Source organism: Salvelinus alpinus, chromosome 19 (genome assembly GCF_045679555.1).
Source record: "Salvelinus alpinus chromosome 19, SLU_Salpinus.1, whole genome shotgun sequence".
Lineage (NCBI taxonomy): Eukaryota > Metazoa > Chordata > Actinopteri > Salmoniformes > Salmonidae > Salvelinus > Salvelinus alpinus.
Window position 1 is genome coordinate 17282989 of NC_092104.1, and position 24174 is coordinate 17307162.

The 24174-nt window shown below is 36.2% G+C and overlaps 7 non-coding genes across 7 annotated transcripts; all 7 read left to right on the top strand.

Moving 5' to 3' along the window:
* Nucleotides 1-1607: 1607 nt before the first annotated feature.
* trnal-caa (transfer RNA leucine (anticodon CAA)) lies at nt 1608-1719 on the top strand. The gene is made up of 2 exons: nt 1608-1645; nt 1674-1719. It is a non-coding gene; the product is annotated as a tRNA-Leu (tRNA).
* Nucleotides 1720-2511: 792 nt separating this feature from the next.
* Nucleotides 2512-2623, top strand: trnal-caa (transfer RNA leucine (anticodon CAA)). The gene is made up of 2 exons: nt 2512-2549; nt 2578-2623. It is a non-coding gene; the product is annotated as a tRNA-Leu (tRNA).
* A 346-nt stretch (nt 2624-2969) lies between these two features.
* Nucleotides 2970-3081, top strand: trnal-caa (transfer RNA leucine (anticodon CAA)). The gene is made up of 2 exons: nt 2970-3007; nt 3036-3081. It is a non-coding gene; the product is annotated as a tRNA-Leu (tRNA).
* A 10415-nt stretch (nt 3082-13496) lies between these two features.
* On the top strand, nt 13497-13608 carry trnal-caa (transfer RNA leucine (anticodon CAA)). Its single transcript has 2 exons — nt 13497-13534; nt 13563-13608. It is a non-coding gene; the product is annotated as a tRNA-Leu (tRNA).
* A 9049-nt stretch (nt 13609-22657) lies between these two features.
* On the top strand, nt 22658-22769 carry trnal-caa (transfer RNA leucine (anticodon CAA)). The gene is made up of 2 exons: nt 22658-22695; nt 22724-22769. It is a non-coding gene; the product is annotated as a tRNA-Leu (tRNA).
* Nucleotides 22770-23115: 346 nt separating this feature from the next.
* On the top strand, nt 23116-23227 carry trnal-caa (transfer RNA leucine (anticodon CAA)). The gene is made up of 2 exons: nt 23116-23153; nt 23182-23227. It is a non-coding gene; the product is annotated as a tRNA-Leu (tRNA).
* A 346-nt stretch (nt 23228-23573) lies between these two features.
* On the top strand, nt 23574-23685 carry trnal-caa (transfer RNA leucine (anticodon CAA)). The gene is made up of 2 exons: nt 23574-23611; nt 23640-23685. It is a non-coding gene; the product is annotated as a tRNA-Leu (tRNA).
* Nucleotides 23686-24174: the final 489 nt, after the last annotated feature.

Consider the following 24174-nt stretch of genomic DNA (forward strand, 5'->3'; position numbering starts at 1 on the left):
ATTTGAGAACAGGAAACACATGAAACGGGAATAATGGTTCGATACAGGTCATCATATGCCTAGTTTAGAATTCAATAAGTTACTCAATTCCTTTAAAGAAATGTTTTTTACTATGTCTTTCATTACCTTTTAATTTTTTGTTGTTGTCTGTTCTTTGTATCTTAAGTTCTGCATGTTTCCATCAGACATATCAGACTTTCTGTTACAGAATCGTGAAAAAATATGAATTTTAAGTTTTCATAGTTGTCAGGATGGCTGAGTGGTCTAAGGCGCCAGACTCAAGGTGAGAAACCTTCCTGGTTATAAGGGTATTCTGGTCTCCGACTGGAGGCGAGGGTTCAAATCCCTCTTCTGACACAGCTTTTGCCTAAAAAAGTAGCTTTTGGGCAACACCGAGACATTCTCCAAATGGTGAAAGGAAAACGCATGAACAGTGATTAAGTGTTTATAGATGTCATAATTTGAGAACAGAAAACACATGAAACGGGAATAATGGTTCGATACAGGTCATCATATGCCTAGTTTAGAATTCAATAAGTTACTCAATTCCTTAAAAAAAATGTTTTTTACTATATCTTTCATTACCTTTTAACATTTTTTTCTTTTCCGTTCTTTGTATCTTACGTTCTGCATGTTTCCATCACACATATCAGACTTTATGTTACAGAGTCGTGAAAAAATATGAATTTTAAGGGTTCATAGTTGGCAGGATTGCCGAGTGGTCTAAGGCGCCAGACTCAAGGTGAGAAACCTTCCTGGTTATAAGGGTATTCTGGTCTCAGACTGGAGGCGAGGGTTCAAATTCTTCTTCTGACACAGCTTTTGCCTAAAAAAGTACAGAGAAATTCTCCAAATGGTGAAAGGAAAACGCATGAACAGCGATTAAGAGTTTATAGATGTCATAATTTGAGAACAGAAAACACATGAAACGGGAATAATGGTTCGATACAGGTCATCATATGCCTAGTTTAGAATTCAATAAGTTACTCAATTCCTTTAAAGAAATGTTTTTTACTATGTCTTTCATTACCTTCTAAAATTTTTTTGTTGTTTGTTCTTTGTATCTTAAGTTCTGCATGTTTCCATCAGACATATCAGACTTTCTGTTACAGAATCGTGAAAAAATATGAATTTTAAGTTTTCATAGTTGTCAGGATGGCCGAGTGGTCTAAGGCGCCAGACTCAAGGTGAGAAACCTTCCTGGTTATAAGGGTATTCTGGTCTCTGACTGGAGGCGAGGGTTCAAATCCCTCTTCTGACACAGCTTTTGCCTAAAAAAGTAGCTTTTGGTCAACACCGAGACATTCTCCAAATGGTGAAAGGAAAACGCATGAACAGTGATTAAGTGTTTATAGATGTCATAATTTGAGAACAGAAAACACATGAAACGGGAATAATGGTTCGATACAGGTCATCATATCCCTAGTTTAGAATTCAATAAGTTACTCAATTCCTTTAAAAAAATGTTTTTTACTGTATCTTTCATTACCTTTTAACATTTTTTTGTTGTCTGTTCTTTGTATCTTAAGTTCTGCATGTTTCCATCAGACATATCAGACTTTACGTTACAGAATCCTGAAAAAATATGAATTTTATGGGTCATAGTTGTCAGGATGGCCGAGTGGTCTAAGGCGCCAGACTCAAGGAGAGAAACCTTCCTGGTTATAAGGGTATTCTGGTCTCCGACTGGAGGCGAGGGTTCAAATCCCTCTTCTGACACAGCTTTTGCCTAAAAAAGTAGCTTTTGGGCAACACCGAGACATTCTCCAAATGGTGAAAGGAAAACGCATGAACAGTCATTAAGTGTTTATAGATGTCATAATTTGAGAACAGAAAACACATGAAACGGGAATAATGGTTCGATACAGGTCATCATATGCCTAGTTTAGAATTCAATAAGTTACTCAATTCCTTAAAAAAAATGTTTTTTACTATATCTTTCATTACCTTTTAACATTTTTTTCTTTTCCGTTCTTTGTATCTTACGTTCTGCATGTTTCCATCACACATATCAGACTTTATGTTACAGAGTCGTGAAAAAATATGAATTTTAAGGGTTCATAGTTGGCAGGATTGCCGAGTGGTCTAAGGCGCCAGACTCAAGGTGAGAAACCTTCCTGGTTATAAGGGTATTCTGGTCTCAGACTGGAGGCGAGGGTTCAAATTCTTCTTCTGACACAGCTTTTGCCTAAAAAAGTACAGAGAAATTCTCCAAATGGTGAAAGGAAAACGCATGAACAGCGATTAAGAGTTTATAGATGTCATAATTTGAGAACAGAAAACACATGAAACGGGAATAATGGTTCAATACAGGTCATCATATGCCTAGTTTAGAATTCAATAAGTTACTCAATTCCTTTAAAGAAATGTTTTTTACTATGTCTTTCATTACCTTTTAACATTTTTTTGTTGTCTGTTCTTTGTATCTTAAGTTCTGCATGTTTCCATCAGACATATCAGACTTTATGTTACAGAATCCTGAAAAAATATGAATTTTATGGGTTCATAGCTGTCAGGATGGCCGAGTGGTCTAAGGCGCCAGACTCAAGGTGAGAAACCTTCCTGGTTATAAGGCTATTCTGGTCTCCGACTGGAGGCGAGGGTTCAAATCCCTCTTCTGACACAGCTTTTGCCTAAAAAAGTAGCTTTTGGTCAACACCGAGAAGTTCTCCAAATGGTGAAAGGAAAACGCATGAACAGTGATTAAGAGTTTATAGATGTCATAATTTGAGAACAGAAAACACATGAAACGGGAATAATGGTTCGATACAGGTCATCATATGCCTAGTTTAGAATTCAATAAGTTACTCAATTCCTTTAAAAAAATGTTTTTTACTATATCTTTCATTACCTTTAAAAAAAAAAAAAAATCCGTTCTTTGTATCTTAAGTTCTGCATGTTTGCATGAGACATATCATACTTTATGTTACAGAGTCGTGAAAAAATATGAATTTTAATGGTTCATAGTTGTCAGGATGGCCGAGTGGTCTAAGGCGCCAGACTCAAGGCGAGAAACCTTCCTGGTTATAAGGGTATTCTGGTCTCCGACTGGAGGCGAGGGTTCAAATCCCTCTTCTGACACAGCTTTTGCCTAAAAAAGTAGCTTTTGGTCAACACCGAGAAATTCTCCAAATGGTGAAAGGAAAACGCATGAACAGTGATTAAGAGTTTATAGATGTCATAATTTGAGAACAGAAAACACATGAAACGGGAATAATGGTTCGATACAGGTCATCATATGCCTAGTTTAGAATTCAATAAGTTACTCAATTCCTTTAAAAAAATATTTTTTACTGTATCTTTCATTACCTTTTAACATTTTTTTGTTGTCTGTTCTTTGTATCTTAAGTTCTGCATGTTTCCATCAGACATATCAGACTTTATGTTACAGAATCGTGAAAAAATATGAATTTTAAGTTTTCATAGTTGTCAGGATGGCCGAGTGGTCTAAGGCGCCAGACTCAAGGTGAGAAACCTTCCTGGTTATAAGGGTATTCTGGTCTCAGACTGGAGGCGAGGGTTCAAATCCCTCTTCTGACACAGCTTTTGCCTAAAAAAGTAGCTTTTGGTCAACACCGAGAAGTTCTCCAAATGGTGAAAGGAAAACGCATGAACAGTGATTAAGAGTTTATAGATGTCATAATTTGAGAACAGAAAACACATGAAATGGGAATAATGGTTCGATATAGGTCATCATATGCCTAGTTTAGAATTCAATAAGTTACTCAATTCCTTTAAAAAAATGTTTTTTACTATATCTTTCAATACCTTTTAACATTTTTTTCTTTTCCGTTCTTTGTATCTTAAGTTCTGCATGTTTCCATCAGACATATCAGACTTTATGTTACAGAATCCTGAAAAAAATTGAATTTTATGGTCATAGTTGTAAGGATGGCCGAGTGGTCTAAGGCGCCAGACTCAAGGTGAGAAACCTTCCTGGTTATAAGGGTATTCTGGTCTCTGACTCGAGGCGAGGGTTCAAATCCCTCTTCTGACACAGCTTTTGCCTAAAAAAGTAGCTTTTGGTCAACACCGAGAAGTTCTCCAAATGGTGAAAGGAAAACGCATGAACAGTGATTAAGAGTTTATAGATGTCATAATTTGAGAACAGAAAACACATGAAACGGGAATAATGGTTCGATACAGGTCATCATATGCCTAGTTTAGAATTCAATAAGTTACTCAATTCCTTTAAAAAAATGTTTTTTACTATATCTTTCAATACCATTTAAAAAAAATGTTCTTTTCCGTTCTTTGTATCTTAAGATCTGCATGTTTCCATCAGACATATCAGACTTTACGTTACAGAATCCTGAAAAAATATGAATTTTATGGGTCATAGTTGTCAGGATTGCCGAGTGGTCTAAGGCGCCAGACTCAAGGTGAGAAACCTTCCTGGTTATAAGGGTATTCTGGTCTCAGACTGGAGGCGAGGGTTCAAATTCTTCTTCTGACACAGCTTTTGCCTAAAAAAGTACAGAGAAATTCTCCAAATGGTGAAAGGAAAACGCATGAACAGCGATTAAGAGTTTATAGATGTCATAATTTGAGAACAGAAAACACATGAAACGGGAATAATGGTTCGATACAGGTCATCATATGCCTAGTTTAGAATTCAATAAGTTACTCAATTCCTTTAAAGAAATGTTTTTTACTATGTCTTTCATTACCTTTTAAAAAAATATTGTTGTCTGTTCTTTGTATCTTAAGTTCTGCATGTTTCCATCAGACATATCAGACTTTATGTTACAGAATCGTGAAAAAATATGAATTTAAAGTTTTCATAGTTGTCAGGATGGCCGAGTGGTCTAAGGCGCCAGACTCAAGGTGAGAAACCTTCCTGGTTATAAGGGTATTCTGGTCTCCGACTGGAGGCGAGGGTTCTAAATCCCTCTTCTGACACAGCTTTTGCCTAAAAAAGTAGCTTTTTGTCAACACCGAGAAATTCTCCAAATGGTGAAAGGAAAACGCATGAACAGTGATTAAGAGTTTATAGATGTCATAATTTGAGAACAGAAAACACATGAAACGGGAATAATGGTTCGATACAGGTCTTCATATGCCTAGTTTAGAATTCAGTAGTTACTCAATTCCTTTAATAAAAATGTTTTTTACTATATCTTTCATTACCTTTTAACATTTTTTTATTTTCCGTTCTTTGTATCTTAAGTTCTGCATGTTTCCATCAGACATATCAGACTTTATGTTACAGAATCCTGAAAAAATATGAATTTTATGGGTCATAGTTGTAAGGATGGCCGAGTGGTCTAAGGCGCCAGACTCAAGGTGAGAAACCTTCCTGGTTATAAGGGTATTCTGGTCTCTGACTGGAGGCGAGGGTTCAAATCCCTCTTCTGACACAGCTTTTGCCTAAAAAAGTAGCTTTTGGTCAACACCGAGAAGTTCTCCAAATGGTGAAAGGAAAACGCATGAACAGTGATTAAGAGTTTATAGATGTCATAATTTGAGAACAGAAAACACATGAAACGGGAATAATGGTTCGATACAGGTCATCGTATGCCTAGTTTAGAATTCAATAAGTTACTCAATTCCTTTAAAAAAATGTTTTTTACTATATCTTTCAATACCTTTTAAAAAAATGTTCTTTTCCGTTCTTTGTATCTTAAGATCTGCATGTTTCCATCAGACATATCAGACTTTACGTTACAGAATCCTGAAAAAATATGAATTTTATGGGTCATAGTTGTCAGGATGGCCGAGTGGTCTAAGGCGCCAGACTCAAGGTGAGAAACCTTCCTGGTTATAAGGGTATTCTGGTCTCCGACTGGAGGCGAGGGTTCTAAATCCCTCTTCTGACACAGCTTTTGCCTAAAAAAGTAGCTTTTTGTCAACACCGAGAAATTCTCCAAATGGTGAAAGGAAAACGCATGAACAGTGATTAAGAGTTTATAGATGTCATAATTTGAGAACAGAAAACACATGAAACGGGAATAATGGTTCGATAGAGGTCTTCATATGCCTAGTTTAGAATTCAGTAGTTACTCAATTCCTTTAATAAAAATGTTTTTTACTATATCTTTCATTACCTTTTAACATTTTTTTTTTTTTCCGTTCTTTGTATCTTAAGTTCTGCATGTTTCCATCAGACATATCAGACTTTATGTTACAGAATCCTGAAAAAAAATGAATTTTATGGGTAATAGTTGTAAGGATGGCCGAGTGGTCTAAGGCGGCAGGCTCAAGGTGAGAAACTTTCCTGGTTATAAGGGTATTCTGGTCTCTGACTGGAGGCGAGGGTTCAAATCCCTCTTCTGACACAGCTTTTGCCTAAAAAAGTAGCTTTTGGTCAACACCGAGAAGTTCTCCAAATGGTGAAAGGAAAACGCATGAACAGTGATTAAGAGTTTATAGATGTCATAATTTGAGAACAGAAAACACATGAAACGGGAATAATGGTTCGATACAGGTCATCATATGCCTAGTTTAGAATTCAATAAGTTACTCAATTCCTTAAAAAAAATGTTTTTTACTATATCTTTCAATACCATTTAAAAAAAATGTTCTTTTCAGTTCTTTGTATCTTAAGATCTGCATGTTTCCATCAGACATATCAGACTTTACGTTACAGAATCCTGAAAAAATATGAATTTTATGGGTCATAGTTGTCAGGATGGCCGAGTGGTCTAAGGCGCCAGACTCAAGGTGAGAAACCTTCCTGGTTATAAGCGTATTCTGGTCTCCGACTGGAGGCGAGTGTTCAAATCCCTCTTCTGACAGAGCTTTTGCCTAAAAAAGTAGCTTTTTGTCAACACCGAGAAATTCTCCAAATGGTGAAAGGAAAACGCATGAACAGTGATTAAGAGTTTATAGATGTCATAATTTGAGAACAGAAAACACATGAAACGGGAATAATGGTTCGATACAGGTCTTCATATGCCTAGTTTAGAATTCAGTAGTTACTCAATTCCTTTAATAAAAATGTTTTTTACTATATCTTTCATTACCTTTTAACATTTTTTTATTTTCCGTTCTTTGTATCTTAAGTTCTGCATGTTTCCATCAGACATATCAGACTTTATGTTACAGAATCCTGAAAAAATATGAATTTTATGGGTCATAGTTGTAAGGATGGCCGAGTGGTCTAAGGCGCCAGACTCAAGGTGAGAAACCTTCCTGGTTATAAGGGTATTCTGGTCTCTGACTGGAGGCGAGGGTTCAAATCCCTCTTCTGACACAGCTTTTGCCTAAAAAAGTAGCTTTTGGTCAACACCGAAAAGTTCTCCAAATGGTGAAAGGAAAACGCATGAACAGTGATTAAGAGTTTATAGATGTCATAATTTGAGAACAGAAAACACATGAAACGGGAATAATGGTTCGATACAGGTCATCATATGCCTAGTTTAGAATTCAATAAGTTACTCAATTCCTTTAAAAAAATGTTTTTTACTATATCTTTCAATACCTTTTAAAAAATTGTTATTTTCCGTTCTTTGTATCTTAAGATCTGCATGTTTCCATCAGACATATCAGACTTTACGTTACAGAATCCTGAAAAAATATGAATTTTATGGGTCATAGTTGTCAGGATTGCCGAGTGGTCTAAGGCGCCAGACTCAAGGTGAGAAACCTTCCTGGTTATAAGGGTATTCTGGTCTCCGACTGGAGGCGAGGGTTCAAAACCCTCTTCTGACACAGCTTTTGCCTAAAAAAGTAGCTTTTTGTCAACACCGAGAAATTCTGCAAATGGTGAAAGGAAAACGCATGAACAGTGATTAAGAGTTTATAGATGTCATAATTTGAGAACAGAAAACACATGAAACGGGAATAATGGTTCGATACAGGTCTTCATATGCCTAGTTTAGAATTCAGTAGTTACTCAATTCCTTTAATAAAAATGTTTTTTACTATATCTTTCATTACCTTTTAACATTTTTTTCTTTTCCGTTCTTTGTATCTTAAGTTCTGCATGTTTCCATCAGACATATCAGACTTTACGTTACAGAATCCTGAAAAAATATGAATTTTATGGGTCATAGTTGTCAGGATGGCCGAGTGGTCTAAGGCGCCAGACTCAAGGTGAGAAACCTTCCTGGTTATAAGCGTATTCTGGTCTCCGACTGGAGGCGAGTGTTCAAATCCCTCTTCTGACAGAGCTTTTGCCTAAAAAAGTAGCTTTTTGTCAACACCGAGAAATTCTCCAAATGGTGAAAGGAAAACGCATGAACAGTGATTAAGAGTTTATAGATGTCATAATTTGAGAACAGAAAACACATGAAACGGGAATAATGGTTCGATACAGGTCTTCATATGCCTAGTTTAGAATTCAGTAGTTACTCAATTCCTTTAATAAAAATGTTTTTTACTATATCTTTCATTACCTTTTAACATTTTTTTATTTTCCGTTCTTTGTATCTTAAGTTCTGCATGTTTCCATCAGACATATCAGACTTTATGTTACAGAATCCTGAAAAAATATGAATTTTATGGGTCATAGTTGTAAGGATGGCCGAGTGGTCTAAGGCGCCAGACTCAAGGTGAGAAACCTTCCTGGTTATAAGGGTATTCTGGTCTCTGACTGGAGGCGAGGGTTCAAATCCCTCTTCTGACACAGCTTTTGCCTAAAAAAGTAGCTTTTGGTCAACACCGAAAAGTTCTCCAAATGGTGAAAGGAAAACGCATGAACAGTGATTAAGAGTTTATAGATGTCATAATTTGAGAACAGAAAACACATGAAACGGGAATAATGGTTCGATACAGGTCATCATATGCCTAGTTTAGAATTCAATAAGTTACTCAATTCCTTAAAAAAAATGTTTTTTACTATATCTTTCAATACCATTTAAAAAAAATGTTCTTTTCAGTTCTTTGTATCTTAAGATCTGCATGTTTCCATCAGACATATCAGACTTTACGTTACAGAATCCTGAAAAAATATGAATTTTATGGGTCATAGTTGTCAGGATGGCCGAGTGGTCTAAGGCGCCAGACTCAAGGTGAGAAACCTTCCTGGTTATAAGCGTATTCTGGTCTCCGACTGGAGGCGAGTGTTCAAATCCCTCTTCTGACAGAGCTTTTGCCTAAAAAAGTAGCTTTTTGTCAACACCGAGAAATTCTCCAAATGGTGAAAGGAAAACGCATGAACAGTGATTAAGAGTTTATAGATGTCATAATTTGAGAACAGAAAACACATGAAACGGGAATAATGGTTCGATACAGGTCTTCATATGCCTAGTTTAGAATTCAGTAGTTACTCAATTCCTTTAATAAAAATGTTTTTTACTATATCTTTCATTACCTTTTAACATTTTTTTATTTTCCGTTCTTTGTATCTTAAGTTCTGCATGTTTCCATCAGACATATCAGACTTTATGTTACAGAATCCTGAAAAAATATGAATTTTATGGGTCATAGTTGTAAGGATGGCCGAGTGGTCTAAGGCGCCAGACTCAAGGTGAGAAACCTTCCTGGTTATAAGGGTATTCTGGTCTCTGACTGGAGGCGAGGGTTCAAATCCCTCTTCTGACACAGCTTTTGCCTAAAAAAGTAGCTTTTGGTCAACACCGAAAAGTTCTCCAAATGGTGAAAGGAAAACGCATGAACAGTGATTAAGAGTTTATAGATGTCATAATTTGAGAACAGAAAACACATGAAACGGGAATAATGGTTCGATACAGGTCATCATATGCCTAGTTTAGAATTCAATAAGTTACTCAATTCCTTTAAAAAAATGTTTTTTACTATATCTTTCAATACCTTTTAAAAAATTGTTATTTTCCGTTCTTTGTATCTTAAGATCTGCATGTTTCCATCAGACATATCAGACTTTACGTTACAGAATCCTGAAAAAATATGAATTTTATGGGTCATAGTTGTCAGGATTGCCGAGTGGTCTAAGGCGCCAGACTCAAGGTGAGAAACCTTCCTGGTTATAAGGGTATTCTGGTCTCCGACTGGAGGCGAGGGTTCAAAACCCTCTTCTGACACAGCTTTTGCCTAAAAAAGTAGCTTTTTGTCAACACCGAGAAATTCTGCAAATGGTGAAAGGAAAACGCATGAACAGTGATTAAGAGTTTATAGATGTCATAATTTGAGAACAGAAAACACATGAAACGGGAATAATGGTTCGATACAGGTCTTCATATGCCTAGTTTAGAATTCAGTAGTTACTCAATTCCTTTAATAAAAATGTTTTTTACTATATCTTTCATTACCTTTTAACATTTTTTTCTTTTCCGTTCTTTGTATCTTAAGTTCTGCATGTTTCCATCAGACATATCAGACTTTACGTTACAGAATCCTGAAAAAATATGAATTTTATGGGTCATAGTTGTCAGGATGGCCGAGTGGTCTAAGGCGCCAGACTCAAGGTGAGAAACCTTCCTGGTTATAAGGGTATTCTGGTCTCCGACTGGAGGCGAGGGTTCAAATCCTTCTTCTGACACAGCTTTGGCCTAAAAAAGTAGCTTTTGGTCAACACCGAAAAGTTCTCCAAATGGTGAAAGGAAAACGCATGAACAGTGATTAAGAGTTTATAGATGTCATAATTTGAGAACAGAAAACACATGAAACGGGAATAATGGTTCGATACAGGTCATCATATGCCTAGTTTAGAATTCAATAAGTTACTCAATTCCTTTAAAAAAATGTTTTTTACTATATCTTTCAATACCTTAAAAAAAATGTTCTTTTCCGTTCTTTGTATCTTACGATCTGCATGTTTCCATCAGACATATCAGACTTTACGTTACAGAATCCTGAAAAAATATGAATTTTATGGGTCATAGTTGTCAGGATGGCCGAGTGGTCTAAGGCGCCAGACTCAAGGTGAGAAACCTTCCTGGTTATAAGCGTATTCTGGTCTCCGACTGGAGGCGAGTGTTCAAATCCCTCTTCTGACAGAGCTTTTGCCTAAAAAAGTAACTTTTTGTCAACACCGAGAAATTCTCCAAATGGTGAAAGGAAAACGCATGAACAGTGATTAAGAGTTTATAGATGTCATAATTTGAGAACAGAAAACACATGAAACGGGAATAATGGTTCGATACAGGTCTTCATATGCCTAGTTTAGAATTCAGTAGTTACTCAATTCCTTTAATAAAAATGTTTTTTACTATATCTTTCATTACCTTTTAACATTTTTTTCTTTTCCGTTCTTTGTATCTTAAGTTCTGCATGTTTCCATCAGACATATCAGACTTTACGTTACAGAATCCTGAAAAAATATGAATTTTATGGGTCATAGTTGTCAGGATGGCCGAGTGGTCTAAGGCGCCAGGCCCAACGGTGAGAAACCTTCCTGGTTATAAGGGTATTCTGGTCTCCGACTGGAGGCGAGGGTTCAAATACCTCTTCTGACACAGCTTTTGCCTAAAAAAGTAGCTTTTGGTCAACACCGAGAAGTTCTCCAAATGGTGAAAGGAAAACGCATGAACAGTGATTAAGAGTTTATAGATGTCATAATTTGAGAACAGAAAACACATGAAACGGGAATAATGGTTCGATACAGGTCATCATATGCCTAGTTTAGAATTCAATAAGTTACTCAATTCCTTTAAAAAAATGTTTTTTACTATATCTTTCAATACCTTTTAAAAAAAAATTATTTTCCGTTCTTTGTATCTTAAGATCTGCATGTTTCCATCAGACATATCAGACTTTACGTTACAGAATCCTGAAAAAATATGAATTTTATGGGTCATAGTTGTCAGGATGGCCGAGTGGTCTAAGGCGTCAGACTCAAGGTGAGAAACCTTCCTGGTTATAAGGGTATTCTGGTCTCCGACTGGAGGCGAGGGTTCAAATCCCTCTTCTGACACAGCTTTTGCCTAAAAAAGTAGCTTTTTGTCAACACCGAGAAATTCTCCAAATGGTGAAAGGAAAACGCATGAACAGTGATTAAGAGTTTATAGATGTCATAATTTGAGAACAGAAAACACATGAAACGGGAATAATGGTTCGATACAGGTCTTCATAAGCCTAGTTTAGAATTCAGTAGTTACTCAATTCCTTTAATAAAAATGTTTTTTACTATATCTTTCATTACCTTTTAAAAAAAAATTATTTTCCGTTCTTTGTATCTTAAGTTCTGCATGTTTCCATCAGACATATCAGACTTTATGTTACAGAATCCTGAAAAAAAATGAATTTTATGGGTCATAGTTGTAAGGATGGCCGAGTGGTCTAAGGCGCCAGACTCAAGGTGAGAAACCTTCCTGGTTGTAATGGTATTCTGGTCTCTGACTGGAGGCGAGGGTTCAAATCCCTCTTCTGACACAGTTTTGCCTAAAAAAGTAGCTTTTGGTCAACACCGAGAAGTTCTCCAAATGGTGAAAGGAAAACGCATGAACAGTGATTAAGAGTTTATAGATGTCATAATTTGAGAACAGAAAACACATGAAACGGGAATAATGGTTCGATACAGGTCATCATATGCCTAGTTTAGAATTCAATAAGTTACTCAATTCCTTTAAAAAAATGTTTTTTACTATATCTTTCAATACCTTTTAAAAAAATGTTCTTTTCCGTTCTTTGTATCTTAAGATCTGCATGTTTCCATCAGACATATCAGACTTTATGTTACAGAATCCTGAAAAAATATGAATTTTATGGGTCATAGTTGTAAGGATGGCCGAGTGGTCTAAGGCGCCAGACTCAAGGTGAGAAACCTTCCTGGTTATAAGGGTATTCTGGTCTCCGACTGGAGGCGAGGGTTCAAATCCCTCTTCTGACACAGCTTTTGCCTAAAAAAGTAGCTTTTGGTCAAAAACCGAGAAGTTCTCCAAATGGTGAAAGGAAAACGCATGAACAGTGATTAAGAGTTTATAGATGTCATAATTTGAGAACAGAAAACACATGAAACGGGAATAATGGTTCGATACAGGTCTTCATATGCCTAGTTTAGAATTCAGTAGTTACTCAATTCCTTTAATAAAAATGTTTTTTACTATATCTTTCATTACCTTTTTAAAATAAAATCTTTTCCGTTCTTTGTATCTTAAGTTCTGCATGTTTCCATCAGACATATCAGACTTTATGTTACAGAATCCTGAAAAAATATGAATTTTATGGGTCATAGTTGTAAGGATGGCCGAGTGGTCTAAGGCGCCAGACTCAAGGTGAGAAACCTTCCTGGTTATAAGGGTATTCTGGTCTCCGACTGGAGGCGAGGGTTCAAATCCCTCTTCTGACACAGCTTTTGCCTAAAAAAGTAGCTTTTGGTCAACACCGAGAAGTTCTCCAAATGGTGAAAGGAAAACGCATGAACAGTGATTAAGAGTCTATAGATGTCATAATTTGAGAACAGAAAACACATGAAACGGGAATAATGGTTCGATACAGGTCATCATATGCCTAGTTTAGAATTCAATAAGTTACTCAATTCCTTTAAAAAAATGTTTTTTACTATATCTTTCAATACCTTTTAAAAAAATGTTCTTTTCCGTTCTTTGTATCTTAAGATCTGCATGTTTCCATCAGACATATCAGACTTTACGTTACAGAATCCTGAAAAAATATGAATTTTACGGGTCATAGTTGTCAGGATGGCCGAGTGGTCTAAGGCGCCAGACTCAAGGTGAGAAACCTTCCTGGTTATAAGGGTATTCTGGTCTCCGACTGGAGGCGAGGGTTCAAATCCCTCTTCTGACACAGCTTTTGCCTAAAAAAGTAGCTTTTTGTCAACACCGAGAAATTCTCCAAATGGTGAAAGGAAAACGCATGAACAGTGATTAAGAGTTTATAGATGTCATAATTTGAGAACAGAAAACACATGAAACGGGAATAATGGTTCGATACAGGTCTTCATATGCCTAGTTTAGAATTCAGTAGTTACTCAATTCCTTTAATAAAAATGTTTTTTACTATATCTTTCATTACCTTTTTAAAATAAAATCTTTTCAGTTCTTTGTATCTTATGTTCTGCATGTTTCCATCAGACATATCAGACTTTATGTTACAGAATCCTGAAAAAATATGAATTTTATGGGTCATAGTTGTAAGGATGGCCGAGTGGTCTAAGGCGCCAGACTCAAGGTGAGAAACCTTCCTGGTTATAAGGGTATTCTGGTCTCTGACTGGAGGCGAGGGTTCAAATCCCTCTTCTGACACAGCTTTTGCCTAAAAAATTAGCTTTTGGTCAACACCGAGAAGTTCTCCAAATGGTGAAAGGAAAACGCATGAACAGTGATTAAGAGTTTATAGATGTCATAATTTGAGAACAGAAAACACATGAAACGGGAATAATGGTTCGATACAGGTCATCATATGCCTAGTTTAGAATTCAATAAGTTACTCAATTCCTTTAAAAAAATGTTTTTTACTATATCTTTCAATACCTTTTAAAAAAATGTTATTTTCCGTTCTTTGTATCTTAAGATCTGCATGTTTCCATCAGACATATCAGACTTTACGTTACAGAATCCTGAAAAAATATGAATTTTATGGGTCATAGTTGTCAGGAATGCCGAGTGGTCTAAGGCGCCAGACTCAAGGTGAGAAAACTTCCTGGTTATAAGGGTATTCTGGTCTCCGACTGGAGGCGAAGGTTCAAATCCCTCTTCTGACACAGCTTTTGCCTAAAAAATTAGCTTTTGGTCAACACCGAGAAGTTCTCCAAATGGTGAAAGGAAAACGCATGAACAGTGATTAAGAGTTTATAGATGTCATAATTTGAGAACAGAAAACACATGAAACGGGAATAATGGTTCGATACAGGTCATCATATGCCTAGTTTAGAATTCAATAAGTTACTCAATTCCTTTAAAAAAATGTTTTTTACTATATCTTTCAATACCTTTTAAAAAAATGTTATTTTCCGTTCTTTGTATCTTAAGATCTGCATGTTTCCATCAGACATATCAGACTTTACGTTACAGAATCCTGAAAAAATATGAATTTTATGGGTCATAGTTGTCAGGAATGCCGAGTGGTCTAAGGCGCCAGACTCAAGGTGAGAAAACTTCCTGGTTATAAGGGTATTCTGGTCTCCGACTGGAGGCGAAGGTTCAAATCCCTCTTCTGACACAGCTTTTGCCTAAAAAAGTAGCTTTTTGTCAACACCGAGAAATTCTCCAAATGGTGAAAGGAAAACGCATGAACAGTGATTAAGAGTTTATAGATGTCATAATTTGAGAACAGAAAACACATGAAACGGGAATAATGGTTCGATACAGGTCTTCATATGCCTAGTTTAGAATTCAGTAGTTACTCAATTCCTTTAATAAAAATGTTTTTTACTATATCTTTCATTACCTTTTTAAAATAAAATCTTTTCCGTTCTTTGTATCTTAAGTTCTGCATGTTTCCATCAGACATATCAGACTTTATGTTACAGAATCCTGAAAAAATATGAATTTTATGGGTCATAGTTGTAAGGATTGCCGAGTGGTCTAAGGCGCCAGACTCAAGGTGAGAAACCTTCCTGGTTATAAGGGTATTCTGGTCTCTGACTGGAGGCGAGGGTTCAAATCCCTCTTCTGACACAGCTTTTGCCTAAAAAATTAGCTTTTGGTCAACACCGAGAAGTTCTCCAAATGGTGAAAGGAAAACGCATGAACAGTGATTAAGAGTTTATAGATGTCATAATTTGAGAACAGAAAACACATGAAACGGGAATAATGGTTCGATACAGGTCATCATATGCCTAGTTTAGAATTCAATAAGTTACTCAATTCCTTTAAAAAAATGTTTTTTACTATATCTTTCAATACCTTTTAAAAAAATGTTATTTTCCGTTCTTTGTATCTTAAGATCTGCATGTTTCCATCAGACATATCAGACTTTACGTTACAGAATCCTGAAAAAATATGAATTTTATGGGTCATAGTTGTCAGGAATGCCGAGTGGTCTAAGGCGCCAGACTCAAGGTGAGAAAACTTCCTGGTTATAAGGGTATTCTGGTCTCCGACTGGAGGCGAAGGTTCAAATCCCTCTTCTGACACAGCTTTTGCCTAAAAAATTAGCTTTTGGTCAACACCGAGAAGTTCTCCAAATGGTGAAAGGAAAACGCATGAACAGTGATTAAGAGTTTATAGATGTCATAATTTGAGAACAGAAAACACATGAAACGGGAATAATGGTTCGATACAGGTCATCATATGCCTAGTTTAGAATTCAATAAGTTACTCAATTCCTTTAAAAAAATGTTTTTTACTATATCTTTCAATACCTTTTAAAAAAATGTTATTTTCCGTTCTTTGTATCTTAAGATCTGCATGTTTCCATCAGACATATCAGACTTTACGTTACAGAATCCTGAAAAAATATGAATTTTATGGGTCATAGTTGTCAGGAATGCCGAGTGGTCTAAGGCGCCAGACTCAAGGTGAGAAAACTTCCTGGTTATAAGGGTATTCTGGTCTCCGACTGGAGGCGAAGGTTCAAATCCCTCTTCTGACACAGCTTTTGCCTAAAAAATTAGCTTTTGGTCAACACCGAGAAGTTCTCCAAATGGTGAAAGGAAAACGCATGAACAGTGATTAAGAGTTTATAGATGTCATAATTTGAGAACAGAAAACACATGAAACGGGAATAATGGTTCGATACAGGTCATCATATGCCTAGTTTAGAATTCAATAAGTTACTCAATTCCTTTAAAAAAATGTTTTTTACTATATCTTTCAATACCTTTTAAAAAAATGTTATTTTCCGTTCTTTGTATCTTAAGATCTGCATGTTTCCATCAGACATATCAGACTTTACGTTACAGAATCCTGAAAAAATATGAATTTTATGGGTCATAGTTGTCAGGAATGCCGAGTGGTCTAAGGCGCCAGACTCAAGGTGAGAAAACTTCCTGGTTATAAGGGTATTCTGGTCTCCGACTGGAGGCGAAGGTTCAAATCCCTCTTCTGACACAGCTTTTGCCTAAAAAAGTAGCTTTTTGTCAACACCGAGAAATTCTCCAAATGGTGAAAGGAAAACGCATGAACAGTGATTAAGAGTTTATAGATGTCATAATTTGAGAACAGAAAACACATGAAACGGGAATAATGGTTCGATACAGGTCTTCATATGCCTAGTTTAGAATTCAGTAGTTACTCAATTCCTTTAATAAAAATGTTTTTTACTATATCTTTCATTACCTTTTTAAAATAAAATCTTTTCCGTTCTTTGTATCTTAAGTTCTGCATGTTTCCATCAGACATATCAGACTTTATGTTACAGAATCCTGAAAAAATATGAATTTTATGGGTCATAGTTGTAAGGATTGCCGAGTGGTCTAAGGCGCCAGACTCAAGGTGAGAAACCTTCCTGGTTATAAGGGTATTCTGGTCTCTGACTGGAGGCGAGGGTTCAAATCCCTCTTCTGACACAGCTTTTGCCTAAAAAATTAGCTTTTGGTCAACACCGAGAAGTTCTCCAAATGGTGAAAGGAAAACGCATGAACAGTGATTAAGAGTTTATAGATGTCATAATTTGAGAACAGAAAACACATGAAACGGGAATAATGGTTCGATACAGGTCATCATATGCCTAGTTTAGAATTCAATAAGTTACTCAATTCCTTTAAAAAAATGTTTTTTACTATATCTTTCAATACCTTTTAAAAAAATGTTATTTTCCGTTCTTTGTATCTTAAGATCTGCATGTTTCCATCAGACATATCAGACTTTACGTTACAGAATCCTGAAAAAATATGAATTTTATGGGTCATAGTTGTCAGGAATGCCGAGTGGTCTAAGGCGCCAGACTCAAGGTGAGAAAACTTCCTGGTTATAAGGGTATTCTGGTCTCCGACTGGAGGCGAAGGTTCAAATCCCTCTTCTGACACAGCTTTTGCCTAAAAAAGTAGCTTTTTGTCAACACCGAGAAATTCTCCAAATGGTGAAAGGAAAACGCATGAACAGTGATTAAGAGTTTATAGATGTCATAATTTGAGAACAGAAAACACATGAAACGGGAATAATGGTTCGATACAGGTCTTCATATGCCTAGTTTAGAATTCAGTAGTTACTCAATTCCTTTAAAAAAAATGTATTTTACTATATCTTTCATTACCTTTTAACATTTTTTTCTTTTCCGTTCTTTGTATCTTAAGTTCTGCATGTTTCCATCAGACATATCAGACTTTATGTTACAGAATCCTGAAAAAATATGAATTTTATGGGTCATAGTTGTAAGGATGGCCGAGTGGTCTAAGGCGCCAGACTCAAGGTGAGAAACCTTCCTGGTTATAAGGGTATTCTGTTCTCTGACTGGAGGCGAGGGTTCAAATCCCTCTTCTGACACAGCTTTTGCCTAAAAAAGTAGCTTTTGGTCAACACCGAGAAGTTCTCCAAATGGTGAAAGGAAAACGCATGAACAGTGATTAAGAGTTTATAGATGTCATAATTTGAGAACAGAAAACACATGAAACGGGAATAATGGTTCGATACAGGTCATCATATGCCTAGTTTAGAATTCAATAAGTTACTCAATTCCTTTAAAAAAAAATTTTTTACTATATCTTTCAATACCTTTTAAAAAAATGTTATTTTCCGTTCTTTGTATCTTAAGATCTGCATGTTTCCATCAGACATATCAGACTTTACGTTACAGAATCCTGAAAAAATATGAATTTTATGGGTCAGAGTTGTCAGAATGGCCGAGTGGTCTAAGGCGCCAGACTCAAGGTGAGAAACCTTCCTGGTTATAAGGGTATTCTGGTCTCCGACTGGAGGCGAGGGTTCAAATCCCTCTTCTGACACAGCTTTTGCCTAAAAAAGTAGCTTTTTGTCAACACCGAGAAATTCTCCAAATGGTGAAAGGAAAACGCATGAACAGTGATTAAGAGTTTATAGATGTCATAATTTGAGAACAGAAAACACATGAAACGGGAATAATGGTTCGATACAGGTCTTCATATGCCTAGTTTAGAATTCAGTAGTTACTCAATTCCTTTAATAAAAATGTTTTTTACTATATCTTTCATTACCTTTTTAAAAAAAAATCTTTTCCGTTCTTTGTATCTTAAGTTCTGCATGTTTCCATCAGACATATCAGACTTTACGTTACAGAATCCTGAAAAAATATGAATTTTATGGGTCATAGTTGTAAGGATGGCCGAGTGGTCTAAGGCGCCAGACTCAAGGTGAGAAACCTTCCTGGTTATAAGGGTATTCTGGTCTCTGACTGGAGGCGAGGGTTCAAATCCCTCTTCTGACACAGCTTTTGCCTAAAAAAGTAGCTTTTGTTCAACACCGAGAAGTTCTCCAAATGGTGAAAGGAAAACGCATGAACAGTGATTAAGAGTTTATAGATGTCATAATTTGAGAACAGAAAACACATGAAACGGGAATAATGGTTCGATACAGGTCATCATATGCCTAGTTTAGAATTCAATAAGTTACTCAATTCCTTTAAAAAAATGTTTTTTACTATATCTTTCAATACCTTTTAAAAAAATGTTATTTTCCGTTCTTTGTATCTTAAGATCTGCATGTTTCCATCAGACATATCAGACTTTACGTTACAGAATCCTGAAAAAATATGAATTTTATGGGTCAGAGTTGTCAGAATGGCCGAGTGGTCTAAGGCGCCAGACTCAAGGTGAGAAACCTTCCTGGTTATAAGGGTATTCTGGTCTCCGACTGGAGGCGAGGGTTCAAATCCCTCTTCTGACACAGCTTTTGCCTAAAAAAGTAGCTTTTTGTCAACACCGAGAAATTCTCCAAATGGTGAAAGGAAAACGCATGAACAGTGATTAAGAGTTTATAGATGTCATAATTTGAGAACAGAAAACACATGAAACGGGAATAATGGTTCGATACAGGTCTTCATATGCCTAGTTTAGAATTCAGTAGTTACTCAATTCCTTTAATAAAAATGTTTTTTACTATATCTTTCATTACCTTTTAAAAAAAAAATCTTTTCCGTTCTTTGTATCTTAAGATCTGCATGTTTCCATCAGACATATCAGACTTTACGTTACAGAATCCTGAAAAAATATGAATTTTATGGGTCATAGTTGTCAGGATGGCCGAGTGGTCTAAGGCGCCAGACTCAAGGTGAGAAAACTTCCTGGTTATAAGGGTATTCTGGTCTCCGACTGGAGGCGAAGGTTCAAATCTCTCTTCTGACACAGCTTTTGCCTAAAAAAGTAGCTTTTTGTCAACACCGAGAAATTCTCCAAATGGTGAAAGGAAAACGCATGAACAGTGATTAAGAGTTTATAGATGTCATAATTTGAGAACAGAAAACACATGAAACGGGAATAATGGTTCGATACAGGTCTTCATATGCCTAGTTTAGAATTCAGTAGTTACTCAATTCCTTTAAAAAAAATGTATTTTACTATATCTTTCATTACCTTTTAAAAAAAAATTATTTTCCGTTCTTTGTATCTTAAGTTCTGCATGTTTCCATCAGACATATCAGACTTTATGTTACAGAATCCGGAAAAAATATGAATTTTATGGGTCATAGTTGTAAGGATGGCCGAGTGGTCTAAGGCGCCAGACTCAAGGTGAGAAACCTTCCTGGTTATAAGGGTATTCTGGTCTCTGACTGGAGGCGAGGGTTCAAATCCCTCTTCTGACACAGCTTTTGCCTAAAAAAGTAGCTTTTGGTCAACACCGAGAAGTTCTCCAAATGGTGAAAGGAAAACGCATGAACAGTGATTAAGAGTTTATAGATGTCATAATTTGAGAACAGAAAACACATGAAACGGGAATAATGGTTCGATACAGGTCATCATATGCCTAGTTTAGAATTCAATAAGTTACTCAATTCCTTTAAAAAAAAGTTTTTTACTATATCTTTCAATACCTTTTAAAAAAATGTTCTTTTCCGTTCTTTGTATCTTAAGATCTGCATGTTTCCATCAGACATATCAGACTTTACGTTACAGAATCCTGAAAAAATATGAATTTTATGGGTCATAGTTGTCAGGATGGCCGAGTGGTCTAAGGCGCCAGACTCAAGGTGAGAAACCTTCCTGGTTATAAGGGTATTCTGGTCTCTGACTGGAGGCGAGGGTTCAAATCCCTCTTCTGACACAGCTTTTGCCTAAAAAAGTAGCTTTTGGTCAACACCGAGAAGTTCTCCAAATGGTGAAAGGAAAACGCATGAACAGTGATTAAGAGTTTATAGATGTCATAATTTGAGAACAGAAAACACATGAAACGGGAATAATGGTTCGATACAGGTCATCATATGCCTAGTTTAGAATTCAATAAGTTACTCAATTCCTTTAAAAAAATGTTTTTTACTATATCTTTCAATACCTTTTAAAAAAATGTTATTTTCCGTTCTTTGTATCTTAAGATCTGCATGTTTCCATCAGACATATCAGACTTTACGTTACAGAATCCTGAAAAAATATGAATTTTATGGGTCATAGTTGTCAGAATGGCCGAGTGGTCTAAGGCGCCAGACTCAAGGTGAGAAACCTTCCTGGTTATAAGGGTATTCTGGTCTCCGACTGGAGGCGAGAGTTCAAATCCCTCTTCTGACACAGCTTTTGCCTAAAAAAGTAGCTTTTTGTCAACACCGAGAATTTCTCCAAATGGTGAAAGGAAAACGCATGAACAGTGATTAAGAGTTTATAGATGTCATAATTTGAGAACAGAAAACACATGAAACGGGAATAATGGTTCGATACAGGTCATCATATGCCTAGTTTAGAATTCAATAAGTTACTCAATTCCTTTAAAGAAATGTTTTTTACTATGTCTTTCATTACCTTTTAACATTTTTTTGTTGTCTGTTCTTTGTATCTTAAGTTCTGCATGTTTCCATCAGACATATCAGACTTTATGTTACAGAATCGTGAAAAAATATGAATTTTAAGTTTTCATAGTTGTCAGGATGGCCGAGTGGTCTAAGGCGCCAGACTCAAGGTGAGAAACCTTCCTGGTTATAAGGGTATTCTGGACTCCGACTGGAGGCGATGGTTCAAATCCCTCTTCTGACACAGCTTTTGCCTAAAAAAGTAGCTTTTTGTCAACACCGAGAAATTCTCCAAATGGTGAAAGGAAAACGCATGAACAGTGATTAAGAGTTTATAGATGTCATAATTTGAGAACAGAAAACACATGAAACGGGAATAATGGTTCGATACAGGTCTTCATATGCCTAGTTTAGAATTCAGTAGTTACTCAATTCCTTTAAAAAAAATGTATTTTACTATATCTTTCATTACCTTTTAACATTTTTTTCTTTTCCGTTCTTTGTATCTTAAGTTCTGCATGTTTCCATCAGACATATCAGACTTTATGTTACAGAATCCTGAAAAAATATGAATTTTATGGGTCATAGTTGTAAGGATGGCCGAGTGGTCTAAGGCGCCAGACTCAAGGTGAGAAACCTTCCTGGTTATAAGGGTATTCTGGTCTCCGACTGGAGGCGAGGGTTCAAATCCCTCTTCTGACGCAGCTTTTGCCTAAAAAAGTAGCTTTTGGTCAACACCGAGAAGTTCTCCAAATGGTGAAAGGAAAACGCATGAACAGTGATTAAGAGTTTATAGATGTCATAATTTGAGAACAGAAAACACATGAAACGGGAATAATGGTTCGATACAGGTCATCATATGCCTAGTTTAGAATTCAATAAGTTACTCAATTCCTTTAAAAAAATGTTTTTTACTATATCTTTCAATACCTTTTAAAAAAATGTTCTTTTCCGTTCTTTGTATCTTAAGATCTGCATGTTTCCATCAGACATATCAGACTTTACGCTACAGAATCCTGAAAAAATATGAATTTTATGGGTCATAGTTGTCAGGATGGCCGAGTGGTCTAAGGCGCCAGACTCAAGGTGAGAGACCTTCCTGGTTGTAAGGGTATTCTGGTCTCCGACTGGAGGCGAGGGTTCAAATCCCTCTTCTGACACAGCTTTTGCCTAAAAAAGTAGCTTTTGGTCAACACCGAGAAGTTCTCCAAATGGTGAAAGGAAAACGCATGAACAGTGATTAAGAGTCTATAGATGTCATAATTTGAGAACAGAAAACACATGAAACGGGAATAATGGTTCGATACAGGTCATCATATGCCTAGTTTAGAATTCAATAAGTTACTCAATTCCTTTAAAAAAATGTTTTTTACTATATCTTTCAATACCTTTTAAAAAAATGTTATTTTCCGTTCTTTGTATCTTAAGATCTGCATGTTTCCATCAGACATATCAGACTTTACGTTACAGAATCCTGAAAAAATATGAATTTTATGGGTCATAGTTGTCAGGATGGCCGAGTGGTCTAAGGCGCCAGACTCAAGGTGCGAAACCTTCCTGGTTATAAGGGTATTCTGGTCTCCGACTGGAGGCGAGGGTTCAAATCCCTCTTCTGACACAGCTTTTGCCTAAAAAAGTAGCTTTTGGTCAACACCGAGAAATTCTCCAAATGGTGAAAGGAAAACGCATGAACAGTGATTAAGAGTTTATAGATGTCATAATTTGAGAACAGAAAACACATGAAACGGGAATAATGGTTCGATACAGGTCTTCATATGCCTAGTTTAGAATTCAGTAGTTACTCAATTCCTTTAATAAAAATGTTTTTTATTATATCTTTCATTACCTTTTAAAAAAAATATATTTTCCGTTCTTTGTATCTTAAGTTCTGCATGTTTCCATCAGACATATCAGACTTTATGTTACAGAATCCTGAAAAAATATGAATTTTATGGGTCATAGTTGTCAGGATGGCCGAGTGGTCTAAGGCGCCAGACTCAAGGTGAGAAACCTTCCTGGTTATAAGGGTATTCTGGTCTCCGACTGGAGGCGAGGGTTCAAATCCCTCTTCTGACACAGCTTTTGCCTAAAAAAGTAGCTTTTTGTCAACACCGAGAAATTCTCCAAATGGTGAAAGGAAAACGCATGAACAGTGATTAAGAGTTTATAGATGTCATAATTTGAGAACAGAAAACACATGAAACGGGAATAATGGTTCGATACAGGTCATCATATGCCTAGTTTAGAATTCAATAAGTTACTCAATTCCTTAAAAAAAATGTTTTTTACTATATCTTTCAATACCTTTTAAAAAAATGTTCTTTTCCGTTCTTTGTATCTTAAGATCTGCATGTTTCCATCAGACATATCAGACTTTACGTTACAGAATCCTGAAAAAATATGAATTTTATGGGTCATAGTTGTCAGGATTGCCGAGTGGTCTAAGGCGCCAGACTCAAGGTGAGAAAACTTCCTGGTTATAAGGGTATTCTGGACTCCGACTGGAGGCGATGGTTCAAATCCCTCTTCTGACACAGCTTTTGCCTAAAAAAGTAGCTTTTTGTC